The 14,120-nt window shown below is 39.6% G+C and overlaps 1 protein-coding gene and 1 pseudogene across 1 annotated transcript in view; both read right to left on the bottom strand.

The window, feature by feature from the left end:
- LOC131382365 (cAMP-specific 3',5'-cyclic phosphodiesterase 4D-like) overlaps window positions 1–14,120 on the bottom strand; it is a 714,712-nt gene that overhangs the window by 679,343 nt on the left and 21,249 nt on the right. The window lies entirely within an intron of this gene.
- LOC116462710 (protein SET-like) lies at window positions 6,796–7,667 on the bottom strand (annotated as a pseudogene).

Genomic DNA, 14,120 nt, shown 5'->3' on the forward strand with positions numbered 1-14,120 from the left:
GATTAAAAATCATATTTTTATTTTTTCGATTAACACTGTAAACATGCGCAATCAGAGGCCTCTTACCTTTGCTGTTTAATTATCCATCTGATTGCAGCTCAGATCAGCTCTTTATAATCCAATTTTGAGAAAACGATACATCTATTTAAAAGCACATATAGCTTGTTTTCTTCAAGTATAAAGTGACCAAATTCTCCTAGACTGAGAAAAGATTGGCATGTTTGCTTGTGCATATCAGATTATTTAGTCGCAAAACTGGGAATTATTCCACAGATGTGAATGCATTTCTAATTTATGTCACAAAGGAGAGATTATACTCTTAGGATAAGTTATTTACTTACTCATTTTCCTAATTTGATTTCAACACACATGAGAATTTCAAGTCAGGAAAGCATTGCCAACAATGCTTCACCAGAGACAACCAAAAAGAGATCATAAATGTCTTATTAGCTGTAAATAATGATAAAAACCAAATCTTTGGGAATATAATTACAGCTGGTCCAGCTTAAAGGGTTTTACATTTATATTAGCCCAAGTAAATCACAGTATACTAATTTTAATTAATACATTAAAATAGGTTTGTTGTACTGGTTGCCATAAATTTCAAAACAAGAACAATCAAGAAGGATCAACTTCTTTATTTTTTTTTTTTTTGAATCACATTTTCCAATTTTAAGGTCAATAGCTCCTCCTTTTCTGCCTGTTGACAAGTGTACTTCTGCTTTCTAACTTTAAGTACAATCCTCTCTGCAGTAACTTGTCTGAGCTTGTTTGTCATAGTTCTTACTGGCAATTTCTAAGCTATCTTTTCATGATCTTTTGAAGAAACAATGCATAAGTGCACCTCTGTTATTTATGTTCATGCCTCCCGCTTGTTTTCTTTCCTTGGCACCGTACAAGCAGACATACATGTCTGTAACTTTTGATGGCTTATTTATTATTTTTACCTGCATATATTCAGAAACTATTTTTAAGAAAAGGACTGGACTGATAAATCACAGCTAGGAAGCCTGGTCATTGTGTGGGCTTGGACAAGTGATATAATTCACTAGACCTATATTTTCAGGTACAAAGTGAGGAGGACCCTGCCAGAGAATCAATCATCAAAACTGCAACAACTCTGAAACTGTATGACTCTCTAGCTCTTTGACTTGGGACTTTACACTTAGATGTCATTTGTTACTTTAAAAGATGGTTGGTTCCATTGTGGAAGACAGTGTGGTGATTCCTCAAGGATCTAGAACCTGAAATACCATTTGACCCAGCAATCCCATTACTGGGTATATACCCAAAGGATTATAAATCATTCTATTATAAAGATACACACATGCATGTTTATTGCAGCACTATTCACAATAGCAAAGACATGGAATCAACCCAAATGCCGATCAATGATAGACTGAATAAAGAAAATGTGGTACATATATACTATTGAATACTATGCAGCCACAAAAAAGAATGAGATAATGTCCTTTGCAGGGACATGGATGAAGCCAGAAGCCATCATCCTCAGCAAACTAACACAGGAACAGAAAACCAAACACCACATGTTTTCACTCGTAAGTGGGAGCTAAACAGTGAGAACACATGACACAGGGAGGGGAACAATACACACCAGGGCATGTTGGGAGGCAGTGAGGCGAAGCAGAGCATCAGGATAAATAGCTAATGCATGCAGGGCTTAATACCTAGGTGATGGGTTGATAGGTGCACCAAACCACCATGGCACACGTTTACCTATGTAACAAACCTGCACATTCTGCACATGTATCCCGGAACTTAAAGTAAAATAAAATTTAAAAATAAAGATGGTTGGTCTTTCCCCTGGTAGATATAAACACAAAGACAAAGCGGCAAATACGTGAGTGGGGAGTGTAAACAAGAGAGAAGGGGTGAGGGAAGAAAGTGAGAGAGAAAGAAGGAAAAATGAGGCAAGAGAGACAAAAACCCAGAGACAAGGCAGGGAAAGGGTGGGGAACAGGGTGAAGAATTTAGAGAAAGAAGAGAGAATTTGGGAAAACAGAAGAGTGTATACAGTAAGAGAGCTAACGAAGAGGTCTAATTAATAGTATACAACCAATTATAGGGTATAAAATGTTGAAATTCTTGCACGCATTTTTTGCATGTCAACAAATACCTACAGGTGTTAGTTTCTCTCTAGAAAAGAAAAAGCAAAATACTTGGATATTGAAGTGCTAATTTTAAATGCCTGCAAAAATTTGTGAGGGAACAAAGCTATTTTCTTTTATGAATTTGCTAAACACTAGATGACATTTTAAGCCATCATGTGTTATCAATAAATATTAGCACAAGAGAAATCCTAGCACAGGGTACAGGATATAGTAGGCAACAATATACCTTAGAGAGAGAGAAGAAGGAAAATGAGAGACAGAGGAAGGCTCTATTTTAAAATGACATAAATCATCTTCCTGATCTTGAAGACTAATGGAGATAGGGAGAAAGGATAAAATATGCCCATGTAAAATTGCCTAGACTCTGAACAAGCAGCAAGTACAAACTACAGTAAAAAGTTAAATAACCAGAACTCAATTAACGAGAATTCTCAATTTGCTAGAACACATGCACACACCTTTACGGTCCAGTATTCAAGGAGACAATTTTACAAAAAAATAAACGATTTCAATGTTCATGAAATAATAATAGCAATTACCACCACCACCATTAGCAGCTCCTTAGGAATGTCTCTGGAGAACAGTCACATCTAGTACCTACAGCATTAGCGTCCAGAGAACAATAACCACTGTTGTTCAACATGCAGACCAGGAGGCCACGCAAGGACCTCTGCGATCAAGCCTAGTCACTCAAAGTAGTGCCTGCACTTCGTAGTCAATGTGAGTTGACTGCTCTAAATGGTTTCCCACTGGAGAGTTTGAAATGTCAGCCCATGCCTAAAATTTTTGGAGCCAGGGGTCTCCAGCCAGTAGCCCACTCCCTTCTCTTCTCTTCCCCACCTTCAGTTCTTTTCTGCAGTGAGGGGCCTTGCACACACTCCCGAGGACACCTCAGCCCACACATCTAAGATTCATACACAGCCCCACACTCTTTGGTCCTAGGAGTGCTCAACACAAGTGGTACAGTTCACCTTTGGTTGATGAGACCCCAAGAAAGACCTATGTAGGCCCTGGAAGTCATCTTGGGATCACTTAGGTAGGAATTGTGGGGTACCAAATGGTTTAGAAGAGGGAATGGGGTGCTTTGGCTTGACAATATCCGCATGGGTCTGCAGAATCCTCTCTCCATAAGGCATGGCACAGTGGAGGAAGACCAGCAGGGCCCTCTAAAGCAAGTAACATGAGGGAAGAGCCTCTTTCCCCAGGTTTAAGGGTGCTACTGTTAATATGGCATTTCTGCCTTAACCTAGGTTAGCCAGGAAATCTAATTAGCCATATCTCATTCCATGCAGCCAGACTGAATAGTATTTGGTTGTGCTATACAGTGAAAATAAACAACCTAAGCACTAAAAGTACTATAACTCAGGTGGTCAAATGATTTTGGTTTTAATACCCTGGAATCCCTGCCCAATTAGCACAAGAGGATGAATTTTCTTCAGCAATAAACCCCTAAACACCTCATGCATACTGCTTAAGAATAAGCTAGCACAAAGAGAACCTTTGCTCTCAGTGACCAAACAGAGAGTAATGTTTTTGTCTCAACTTCTCCTTCCTTACCCTCAGCCTACAAAACATCATGCAAAGCTGACCCACGGCCAGAAGCCAGATTTAATGGTGAGGCTTCTCTCTTGTTCTCTCTTCTTGTAATACCTCATCCTGACATATCCGAGTTATCCTCTGTAGGAACACAAGAAGATCCACTTTCCCAAAACAGTGTCCTATACCTCTGTTCCCCACTCTCTACCACCTGAATTTTTTTTTACTTACCTTTTTGGGCTTTAATCTGGTCATGGTCAACTAACTAAGATAATAAACTACTTACCATATACCAGTGAGCTAGTGAGTGTTATCAGTGGAATAGGTCATCTACCCAACTTAATTAACATTGCAAAAATGAGGTCAGAGCAGTGGAGGCACACAAGCTCCTTGGAACACTTCGAATAAACTGAACAGCCTGCTCAACTGAGAGACCACCACATATAGACACAGTACAAGGAATATATAAAAGAGACAAGAGGCTTGTCCTAATATATTTGTAGTACAGCGGAGAGACAGAATCTATATAACACGGAAAGAGCTTTAATAATATTATAAAATAACACAAGGATACAAATCAGTGAGTAATAAGGCCTTTTTCCCTCCTGTTTTCTAATGTACCTCCAAAAGTCTCATCTGCCATAAGCTTTCCCTGAAATTCTGATTAAGAGATAGAAGGCTTGACCTGAATAGTAAAAGAAACAGCTTGGAAGAATTTAGACACATTTCCTTCCTTCTCTGCTTCCTCATGTTTCCTGTCCTTAGAACTTAGGCCTTTTGAAGGATGTTTGGAAATGTTCCCTGCATGTCCATGTGCTTCTGCTACCTCAGTCTTATTTTTATTACTATAATATATCAGGGCCCTCAAGAGTTATCTTTATTCTTCCTATGTAAGAGTGAATAGTAATTTCATTTCAGTTTTTCCAGCTACTCCTTTATATTGTTCTGCCCCATGACTTCAAACAGATAGGAAACCCTTGAAGTCCTAGAATCCTAGACTCAGAGTCAGAAAGCACACATTCTTATTCTAGTTCTAGTGCTTCGTAGCTGTGAGGAAAGTAACTCTTCTGAGTCTCAATGCCGTCTGTAAGATGGGGGCCTGTTTCAGAAATGCCAAATCAAATCCCTTTCTGCGAGAGCAAACAACACGGTGCCGCTTAATAGGCATGGTTGATGTGAGCACTTGTGGCAGATTTTCTCTGCTTTGGAATTTCTCTGAACAAGATCCAACTGATTTGTTTATTCAGTTAACAAATATTTTCTTGAGCACCTAATATGTATCAGACTCTCCACTGAGCGCTTATCAGAACCACTGGAGCTATGAGCCATCCAGTTGCTACGGGACAGTTTCTATTTTCAAATTGCCACTTTTCTAGTGTTCTCCCTTTTGGAGAATAGTTAAGAATATGTGTCATGCCCAGGCACAGTGGCTTACACCTGTAGTCCCAGCACTTTGGGAGGCCAAGGTGGGTGGATCACTTGAGGCCAGGATTTTGAGACCAGCCTGGCCAACACAGTGAAACTCCTCTCTACTAAAAGTACAAAAAAATTAGCTGGGCATGGTGTCACGTGCTTGTAGTCCCAGCTACTTGGGAGGCTGAGGTAGGAGAATCACTTGAACCCAGGAGGCAGAAGTGGCAGTGAGCCGAGGTGGCACCACTGCACTCCAGCTTGGGCAACAGAGTGATATTTCATTGCAAAAAAAAAAAGCAAAACAAACAAAGAATGTGTGTCATGTTGCTTGCTTAAATTCTATTTGCAGCATTTTGGAATGAAGCGTGTCCCTCTCCTGGCTTCATTATACATCAAAATTCCCACAGTTAAAGTTTTTTCAAGACACGTAAGTCAGCATAGTCGCTAAGAAATTCTCCCTTGGGCTTGATAGAAGAGAATTAAAATATATCTGGACTTCATCAAGTTTGGTTTTTCAGTCTGTCATGGGAGGCTGGAGTCACTAGGGATAAATTAAATTATTAAGAATGAAAGTTTCCAGTAGTGTAAGGAGAGACGTGGTAGTGAGCAGCACATCAAGATAATGAGTGAACACACCCACTACACACCAGGACCCATGGATACTTATGCTGCAATCCATAAGTGCACCTCCTCAATATGCCACCTCTGAAAACCAAAAGTGTAACAAGCAAATATCAGAATAGCCATTCCTTCTCAGTGGAGTCCCTAGCCACAGCCAAATAAAAGAAGACTAGCTTCTTTGAAGCTCGAAAACAAAGAGCACCTTTCCAGTGGACAACTAACTAAAGTGGTGTGATTTTGGTATAAGTGTGTGTGTGTGTGTGTGTGTGTGTGTTGTGTGTTTGTGTATGTGTACACATTTAGTTTTATTGTAACAAAGCAACTTGTACTTTTCACATTTAAAACTGAGCATCATCTTTCCTTTACAGTGAAACAAAAAGAAAATTTAAAAATAAGCAGGAACAAAATTACAATACAGAAAGTCAATTCCAAATAAGATCCTACAGGTTCTGCTGATTCTCCCATTGAGTGGCAGGGCTCAAGTCATCATTAGGACGGAATTTATTTTAAAAGTGTCATCTTAAACTGCAAAGATGTCTGTCAAATATCACAATAAACAAGCCAAAGGAGAAGCCATGTTGTCAAAATGCCCACTTAACCCACCCAAACATCTCAGATCCACATTTATTTTTTTTTAGTTTTTCTTTTTTTAAACAAGAGAAAATAGACAGATACATGTTGGTAAATGCTAACTGTCCATATTCACATAGAGACACGGTCTACTCTCTAAGCCCAAGATACAGAGAAAGGAAGGAAAAAGCTAGAATTCTATGCACTACTATACAGGAGCCTGGCACCCTCCAGCTTACAGCAGAACGAAGGGAGCAGGTTTTTCTTTTTTTCCCACAGAGCTCAGTGGTGTTGATTCCATACAGTTTCTGTTCAGACAGAAAGGGATAAAAATGAATTTCAAAAGAAAGGCATAGAGACACTTTTCCCATTGTATTCTGCAGTAAGTTGAGAACCATGGTGTAGAGCAAAGAGACCTCAAGAACAGGGCAACAGAGCACAAGAGGAAAAAGAAAAGACTGGAACTTGTTCCCAGGGACTGGAGAAAATTTTTAAAACAGGAAAGTTGGAACCTATCAGTGTTCTAGTAATCATCTTTTCCTTCATCCCTCTCTCCTTCCTCCCGTTCATCATCATCTTCATCTTCTTCACCTTCATCCTCATCATCTTCTTCATCAATATCTTTTTATCCTTCCTCCTCTTCATCATCATCATCTTCTTCTTCTCCTTCTCCTTCTTCATCATCCATATCGGGAACCACGAAGTACTATAATGAGTTTGACCAAATATCATCTTTGGTGACCTCTCCTAACTCATCAGCACCTGCATCAGAATGGTCAGTAAACCAGGTAAAGAAGCTCTCTGGTTCCTCATGCTGCCTCTTCCTGCCGGCTTTATTCTGCATTTGACTTGAACGTTTCATCAAATCCTTTCCAGATTTCCATTTGATTTCAGTGGATTTGAAGATGGATCACCACTCTCATTCAGATGAAATTCTTTGGAGAGAAGTTTATTTTCAAAGTAAGGATTTTCATCAAAATAAAAATCTATTCTGCAACCTGATTAGTATCTTCAATTTCTGTCATTTCAACTCTGGTCAAATAATGCAGTGCCTCTTCGTCCTCCTCCAGCAGTGCAGACACTTGTGGATGGTTGACAAATGTTGTTACCCCAAAATTTGGGATTTTGAAGATCAATTCTGACATCTTCTGAAAAAAATGGTTGGCAGAGTTTGTCATATTTCTGTTCTACTTTCAAAATGTCCTCACTGGCTTGTTCATTAAGTCTGTCTATTTCATTTTGTACTTCATCAATGAGTTCAATTGCTTCTTGCTGTTCTTTCTCTCCCTTCTTCAGCAAGCCTGCAGAGGCCAATGTCTCCTCTCGTCCCAGAGCAGGAGGCATTCTTGGTTTCTTCTTTTGAGGAGGGAGTGGAGACTGGTATTTGGGGGCCATGCTACTAGGGAAGTCCAAGAACCAGACCACGAGTCTCCTTGCTCGTCTGGAAGCAGGCAGAACACTCTGGCATAAGATTTATTGGTTAAAAGTGAGCAATAACACATGGGTATTTGAAGGATCCCTTTACACTATTAATTCCATTCTTAATTAATAGCTTAATGTCCATTCTTAATTTTATAAATGCAGAACCATTTATAAAAATGGAAAAGCCGTAGCTGTTTGGACCCCCAACAAAGCTAATCAACCAACCAAGATAGAACAGGAGTTAGTAAACATACCTTTGGCATAATTATTTGATAATTTATTATATAATAGTTAGTTCTTTAAGAGATGGCCTTTATTTTCCTGATCTACATTAATATTAGAAGGAGAATGAGTGCTCTCAAAAAATGGGAGAAAATGCAGAAAATAACATTATTTTCAACTTTTTCTCTTGAAACACCCATCTTCTCCATATGCTTATGATGGGTGAGAGAAAGAGGAGGAAAATCAGGCCTCCCAGGGAATACACAGCTGGGGGGAATCCCTGCCCCAAACATGCATAGGCAGGGCTACCATGTTGCACAACCCCACTCATACTCTTGGTGAAATTTACCTCCAGGACCGTGCGGTGCACAGTCTGCCTGCTGTGCATGGGGACTCTGTCTACAGGCACCCAATAATCCATGAAGAGGAAAGTGCACCTATCCCAGGGAAATAATATTGTGTTGCCCTGAGGGCTAGTTCAATCCAAAGGAAGTCAAGGAAAAGAAAGAGAAAGTGTTCACTGACTTTAATAATTATTCAAGATTCAGAAGTATCTGGGAATTATAAAATATTTGATTCTGTAATCACATCAGAGGAAAGCCTTTCCATCTGACTGATTCTCCAACAAACCAAACCACAGAGGAAATGACTGAGCAAACAGTTTTCCTACCTTCATGCTCACACACATGGTGGAACATACCAACAAACAAAAAAACATTCACCAGATTTCAATTGATGAAACACACTGGGAAGAGGTGCCTTCCCTTTGGTTGACTTTAAAAACATTAACTCATACAGTTTAAGTTTTTGTTTCAACCTGCAAAATAGAGTTTTTACCTTAAATATATGACATTTAAAGACAAGGGATTTCTATCAGACCAGATGAAGAATACGCTGAACCTCAGTCTGGTGACCAAGCATTATTCACATGAGAAACATTCTTAACCCAAACACTTCAGAATGGCATAGGAAGCTTGCTTTACTGAGATGCTCAAGGATGTGTTAGAAGCAGGATCTCTGAAAAGCAGGAGTGAAAAGGACAGGATCACTCTAGGGCCAGGTATCCCTAATCAGGGGGCTGATGCTTCAGAATGCCCTTTCCTGCCCTTCTCCAGCCATGCCTCTCCATGGAACCAGCAGTCTGCAGGGCTGTGATACACACCCACCTGCAGGGACAACTTCCCTTCTCGACTCTTCCCCAGGTACTCATGACCCTGGAATTTCCTGCCCCAAGAGGTCCAAAACCAGCTTCCAGGGCCTGTGTGGGTCTTCACCCTCCCAAAGCAGATCAACTCACAAATGTGCATACCCCTAGGCCTGAGGGATGTTCATGGGCAGCTAGTGGATGTGGGTGTGAATAAAGTTGAATGAGCAGGCTGGCTCATCCACACATATTCTTACAAGGATCCTCCAGTTGCACAGTGGAGCCAGGGCAAGAAGAGAAGGAATAGGTTATGGAATAGGGCGGTCTTGTCCTGGGCCCTCAAATGTTAGGGGTGAGCCTGGAATGGGATAAGTCATATAATGAAATGAGTAGTATTCAGTGATCCAAAGAAAAATCTCCTATCTCTGTTTCCTATCCTCACGGTGACCACATAAATGGATTATCTCAACCAGGACACTGGGAAGCATGAGAGGTATCTTAACTAGATGGGACACCAGCTCAACAGATGAGGCCAGGACTGTCTTGCAAACTAGGATATAAAGTCATCCCAGCTACACCGAACTGTAGAATAGTGTCTTCCCTTATGATAATCCTTCACTACCACTGAGCCCAGAGTTCCATAAATCACTGCCATCCATTGGCATCCAGCATATAACCCCTCATTGGGTTCTTTTCCTCATTAGAGAGTGTTTGTGTTTGGTGTACCCAAGAAGTAAATAAAACCTCATTTTTATCATATACAACAGACTTTGGGCATATAATAGAAAGCATCATATGTGGTTCCATCTTCTGTAGTTTTCCTACAAAGTTTGCTCAATCTTTTAAGTTTGTAGGTTGACATTCCAAATAAAAGGGGTAGAAAATAAGAAGGAAACCCGTGAAACCAGAGAACCATCAGAAACCCCTGCAAACTCACCATAGAAAGTTGGATCTAGGGTTCCTGCAGGAGGTAGAAAATCGAAGATAAATAGTATATGGAATTTTAAAAGAAAACATTGTGAATGGCCTTTTCTGGAGCCCAGCCTGTGCTGAGCCTATGCATGCAGGATTTAATCAGGACTAGTCAGTGCAATCCAGAAGTACACACCCTAGATGAGGGAGTTTCTAGGAAAGTCTATGGCCACATCCTTGGCGTCTAGTTAATGTGTCTCCCGTGCTGCTGCTTGGCAAATTCCAGTAGCCTGATTTTATCTCATAGCTCTTGCACAATACACACACACATATACACACACACACACACACACAATTTCTACAGTGCTTCCAGCCAGTGCTACTGTTCACCATTATTTACACTAGCAGCTCTTAAACATGACCACACATCACAATTATCCTGGGAGCTTCTCTAACATACAGATTCCCAAGCAGCTCCCCACAGAGACTGAATCGGGAGGTCTCGGGTGAGGCTGGGACCTTTCTGCCCTTAGTAAACAAACAAACCAGATGACTATAAAAGCAAAACATTCTAACCCCTGGAGAAGCTCTGCTAGAGAAGTACAGGCTGAATTCCATCTGACCGGCATGCAGTCATGCCCTCATGCTGTTTTTCTCGGTCTATTCCTACTTTGGGGTCTTCCCAGAAAGAGCTGAAGATGTGCTGCCCAACACCGTGGAGAAGAGGCCCCACAACAAACAGCTGTCCTTTCCTGCCACGGCCAAACTCCAACCAACGGCCAATTCAAACACGTCCTGAAATGGCTCTCTATTCATTGACTTTTATGAGAAACTACTTGAGCTTTATTAAGAAATAAAATACACACATGCAGCAAGCTATGAACATTTTAGAATGGTTCCTCTTTTTTATGGACAGTCTTTAGTTTCTAATCCAACAATAAAATGGTTCCTTCAAATGAAATTTTAACCCATATCTTTCCTTCTCTCTCTCTCTCCTCCTCCCCATCCCACACACACTCATACAGTGATCTGTGGGCTTTTTGTTAAATTAGTGATTCTCAATGAATAGAGGCCCAACCCTTCCAGAAGAACACATCAATGTCTCCATGAAGCCATGTAATTTTTCTGTTTGTGAAAATGAATCAAATGTTTTCAAAGGGAAGAAACACTGCCAGCCTCATCTTTGATTCATCCAGAATACGGATGGGAGACAATTATAGCAATCAATCAATTTGAATTTCATGGTTTACAAATGGTATAGTGTGATCAGAAATAAGCCAAAATTTATAAGTAATTGGCATAGAAGAATTAATAAAATAAGTAAAATTAGGGAAATGCTATCAGGTAAAAATCCCTCCTTAACAGTAGAGAAGCAGATTATGAGAATCCAGTCATCACTCTGGATATTATCATCACAGGCAAAAATCAGCTAAGTCAGCTGTTGACAGAGCAGAGGAAGTTAAAAAAACTCTACTCCTCGCACAGTTTTGAAGTTCAGTGATACTCAGCTTGGTAAGGAATTCAGCGCACTGATTGCTGCTTCCCCTGGAAGCAGTCAGTGCCTGTCTCCTGGGTTGTTCCCACAGATCTCAGGGATGGGGCCATTACAAGACAGTCCCTCTGATCTTGGCTGCCAAAAACTCAACATAGCGTGATAGTGGTGCCTCCTCGCCAAGGGAGAAAATCAGTGCTAAACATGGTATCCAAATTTCCACTCATCATACTGTGGTGGCATTAGAGGGTATGGAGCTATAAAAGCTAAAAAATAAAAAAGCAAGGCCAGGCCAGGCATGGCAGCTCATGCCTGTAATCCCAATACTTTCGGAGGTCAAGGTGGGAGGATGGTGGGAAGCCAGGATTTCAATACCAGCCTAGACAATAAAGTGAGACCTCATCTCTATAAACTTTTTTGTTTTGTTTTTTGATTAGCCAGGCATGATGGCACATGCCTGTAGTCCCAGCTATTTGGGAGGCCGAGGTGGGAGGATTGCTTGAATTCAGGAGTTCAAGGCTGCAGTGAGTTATAATCGCATCACTGCACTCCAGCCTGAGTGACAGCACAACTTCATCTTTAAAAAAAAAATAAGTAAGTAAATAAAAATAAATAATTAAATAAAAATTTAATTTATTAAATGCACCCGCTTGCTTCCTGAAATCATGCCAAGCTGAAGAAATATCTCTTCAATATATTAGTCCTTGGCATTATTTCACTAAACAATTTCATTAAACTAACACTTCATTCCTCTTGCTTTATGTTCTTTTCACTATGCTTTAGATCATTTTCCTAAGGTAGTTTAAAATAGACTAAATGCTCACCCTCCATAAGTCAAGACTTCCACAAAATGTAAGACATAACATACATATTATTCCACTTGTATAAGCATAAATTTGACATGAAATAGCTTGAAACAAAGTTTGGAAGGATGTGCATGGTGACATTCCCATTGGTTCGTTTAAGATGGTCCAAGATGTCTGTTCCTGTTACTTACCTCTTTTCTACTAGAAACATTAATTATTTATTATTTGTATGCTCATCAAGCTTTTAAAAAAAGGGTGGGAAATATTGAAGTTACTTACCAATAGAAGCTATCAATATCTGATATTATAATTACAGATGCTCCTCAACTTACAATGGGATTATGTCCTAATAAACCCATTGTAAGTCGAAATATCATTAATTCAAAAATGCATTTAATATGCCTATCCTACCAAGCATCATAGCTTAGCCTAGCCTACCTAAACATGCCCCAAACTCACATTAGCCTACAGCTGGGCAAAAGCATCTAACACAAAACCTACTTTATAATAAAGTACTGAATATCTCTTGCAATTTTAAATGCTGCACTGAAAGTGAAAACAAAAAGAAAAGGAAGAGCAAAATCAACTGCACAGAACAATGAAGGGGCAGAGTAATTCAACAGGAAGGGAACAGTTTCTACTGAATGCATGTAATTTCACACCATCATAAAAATAGTTGAAAAATTCTAAGTCGAACCATCATGAGTTGGGGACTGACTGTATTTCAAAACTCTAGGAACAAATGGTTAACGTTAGACTTCTGACTATATCATTTCTTCTGCTATTGTTATCCACTGTTTGTGTGATCTGCCATTGCCAAAATGCATCTACTAGGTTGAATGGAAGCATTTGTCCACAATCTTATCTTAAAACATAGGAACGAGATGGTCATAAATGAGAGGTTACTTACCCTCCTGAAACAGCCACTAATTCCACAAATTGGCTGCTTGTTGTTCAAGACAGAGACCCTCACGGATAAAGTAAATAAGGATTTATCCTATCAATGAATTGAAAGATGCATTCATTTAAAAATTACTTGATATCACAATTGGCATTTCAATTTTATAGTTCTTCTTGCTCTCACTTTTCATGGAGATTGTACAATAGGAGGCAGATACCAAATATGTTCCCTAAGAAAATTTAGAACGGCTCTATTAATCTCTCTGTGATGTCAAGACAATGTTTAAAAATAAATGTCTGGCTTAACATTTTACAAATGCATCTTTTTAAACATTAATATTTTTTCTGTGCACCACAAGAGAGAAATTTTGTATTGGGAATCTAAGTCAGGAGCAATTCAATGAGATTGAAATCACTCAAGACAGCCTCCATCTCTTTATCTCCATCCCTTGGAAGATTTCTTGATTACACTTTGGAGCCCATTATCAACTAGGATTGTCTCATTTTCAAGATCTGCCAGTCTCAAATTTTTCAACATTTCCTACTCTTTCCCTCCTGTTGAATTTATCCTGCCCCTTCATTGTTCTCAGTAGTTGATTTTGCCCTTACTTTTCTTTGTTCTTCCAGTCTTCTTAAACTGGGATACAAATTCCCAGTTCACCCCCACCCAGTACAGGCCCTTGTCATGGAAAAATATGGCATATATATTTTAGGTGTCTATTTACTGAGAAATCAATCACCTACTACCATCTACTACTTTATTTTAACAGATCCACACTGGAATTTTAAATATTTTATTTTACTTTTTTATTTTATTTTATTTTATTTTATTTTATTTTATTTATTTTTGAGATGTATTTTTGCTTTGTTGCCCAGGCTGGAGTGCAGTGGCACAATCTCTGCTCACTGCAACCTCCACCTCCTGGGTTCAAGCGATTCTCTTGCCTCAG

The sequence above is a fragment of the Hylobates moloch genome, unplaced genomic scaffold, assembly GCF_009828535.3.
Source record: "Hylobates moloch isolate HMO894 unplaced genomic scaffold, HMol_V3 SCAFFOLD_23, whole genome shotgun sequence".
Lineage (NCBI taxonomy): Eukaryota > Metazoa > Chordata > Mammalia > Primates > Hylobatidae > Hylobates > Hylobates moloch.